Genomic DNA, 2,860 nt, shown 5'->3' with positions numbered 1-2,860 from the left:
CCCGCCCCCCCCCCCCTCCCCACATCTTCACTTTTCCATACTTTTCATAATTCCATTCTAGTTCATCCAACAAAAACATGAGCCTGAGGGATAAACTGTGAATGGGAGACTAGTGAAATGTGAGATAAGATTATAGCAGGCAGGTGGAAACTCCGGGTCCATGTCTATGAAACGCCGAGTTTCACTAATGAGTTTCTCACGATGTTTGCATGCAAGATGCGCTAAGCTTGAGCCCCATGAGCTGTGACACACCAACTATTATACAGATGATAGACACTGGGGACTTTATGAAAAAAAAAAGTTTTGTTAGGTTATTTTGTATTAGTGTAGTAAGTGTTCAGCATTACATCAGAACCAGGTATAGAGGGAAGCAGGAACTGTCTCTGAGCAATACCCACTTTATGTTATTTCAAAACGTACAGCGCTGTGCCTTTTGTTCAGCAGCTTCCCTTACCCTTCTAGAACAATATATTTCACATAATTTTTATCCATTTTATCTATTTTATTCATATTTTTATTATTTTTAGTACTTCCATTAGCGCAAGTTCTTGCAATTATAATACCCACTTTATACCTAGATACAAGAGCCTTGTGTATTCTTACTTACTTATATCTTGGTGTGCTTTGTGTATTTCATCCAGATCTGTGCAGCATTTAACCAACTCCTATACTTTGCCTGTGTGCAGGAACTTCCTGTAATAAAGACCAATCATTGCTGCTCTCTCTGCTTGTGCAGGGTGACTGGTCTTGTCTCCACCCCTTCCTGTAGTTGTCTGCAGTGGGTGGAGCCTGGTGAGCTGCCACAGCTCTGCTCTCTGCACAGGCTATGTATAGCACAGTGATGATTTTACTACCACATTAACAAGGTAATATCTGGGTGTTGCAAAGCCATTTAGTGCTCACAAAGTGGATTTACAGCCTTTGTGGTTAGGCTACTCTGGTTTCCTTCTACACACCAAAGACATGCTGGAAGGTTCACCGGCTCCTGTTTAAATCAGCCCTAGTATGTGTGTGCATGTATGCACGTGAGATAGGGACCTTGGATTGTAAGCTCTTTGAGCACAAGGACTGATGCGTAAATTGGCGGCGCTATATAAAATACTCGTAATAATAAATAATAATTGTGGAATATATTTCAATAAAGGTTTTGGTGTCTGGAGAGAGTTGGTCCAGAGCCACATCATCGATCTCTATGGTCTACTTGGCAGAGCATTGTCCTCCTATACAGACTTCTTTCCATTGTTAAAGTTGGACTTTCCAGTGACTTTACAAGTCTCCATGAATATATTTCTGGCACGTCACCTGATGAACAGAAATACTGAAACACTTCCAATGGTACATTTAACAGACCAAAAGGGAGTATAACAGAGAAGTTCATTGTTAGGGATTACATTCACTATAAAGGGATGAATAGGGGATTTATATACAGAATATTTCCTTTATTTATGTATCATAATCAGAACCTAAAAATGTATTGTTTTTCTTTCATTTTTTTAACTTAGGTAAATATGAAGCAATGCATGTGAATTTTAAGTCTTCTGCCGAGCCAGCAAGTAGAAAACTAGGCTCCTTTTCACAAGTTTGTCTCTGTTGCCTTACTGCCTGCTGTAAAAAGACCGCTGTTTACAGAGTTTAATAGCTCAAGCTGCAATTTAAACACACAAGTAAATGAGTCAGAGACATGACTTACTGGGTGGTGTTAGGTCAGACAAAGCAAACCTCAAGGCAGGCTACTGAACTACTGTCTTGTTAGCTGACCCATAGTGATCTGGGAGTCCTTTTCCGTGCATTAAATGTTTAGTTATAACACTAAAATTGCACACATATGATAAAAAAACATATAAAACAATATAAAAATGTATAAACAAATAAATAATATCGACTCAGAGCCATATAGATTCTATTTACAGGCAAAATATTGTGTGTAATCAGTCAGCAAACATTCTACGTTAGTATTTAAACATTTATCTAAAAATCATTTTCAGTGTGACTTCTACATTGTGCCTGCTGTTTTACATGCTGATGACTGTATTTTGATTACAGTTGACTGTATACTGTATCTGTATACTGGGAATTAGATAAGCATCTCTGTTTAATAACTGTAGATATGGACTAAATAGAGAACGTTGGAAAATCGGAATTCCTGAGATTGGGGGTGGAGAGGTGAGCGCCAAACTTTTGGATGTGGACAAATTGAGCTAACAGTGGGAGGGGCTTAAAGGATACAGAAAAATACAAATCAATATCAGTCTTTTAGTTTTTGCAGAGTATTGCACAGGACTGACTTAGGGGCGGTCGTATCACTGCTCGGAGGACTCTGAAGAGTATTGCACAGGACTGACTTAGGGGCAGTCGTATCACTGCTCGGAGGACTCTGAAGAGTATTGCACAGGACTGACTTAGGGGCAGTCGTATCACTGCTCGGAGGACTCTGAAGAGTATTGCACAGGACTGACTTAGGGGCGGTCGTATCACTGCTCAGGGGACTCTGAAACGTTTTGCACAGGACTGACTCAGGGGGCTCGTATCACTGCTCGGGGGACTCTGAAGAGTATTGCACAGGACTGACTCAGGGGGACTCGTATCACTGCTCGGGGGACTCTGAAGAGTATTGCACAGGACTGACTTAGGGGGGATCGTATCACTGCTCGGGGGACTCTGAAGAGTATTGCACAGGACTGACTCAGGACTGAGTTTTGCACAAATACTTTTCTATAGGGGCTGAAATCGTTGATGATCAGGGAATTCTGCAGAATATTACACAGATAACAACCTATAGGGGCTGATAGGACCGATGAGAGAACTTTGCAGGAAACTGCACAACATGGGCTCTGGATGGCTGGTTTCATGTAAACATATT

Source organism: Nanorana parkeri, unplaced genomic scaffold (assembly GCF_000935625.1).
Source record: "Nanorana parkeri isolate BGI_ZX_2015 unplaced genomic scaffold, ASM93562v1 scaffold14, whole genome shotgun sequence".
NCBI classification, from domain to species: Eukaryota; Metazoa; Chordata; class Amphibia; order Anura; family Dicroglossidae; genus Nanorana; species Nanorana parkeri.
Note: the sequence above shows the minus strand (reverse complement) of the source record.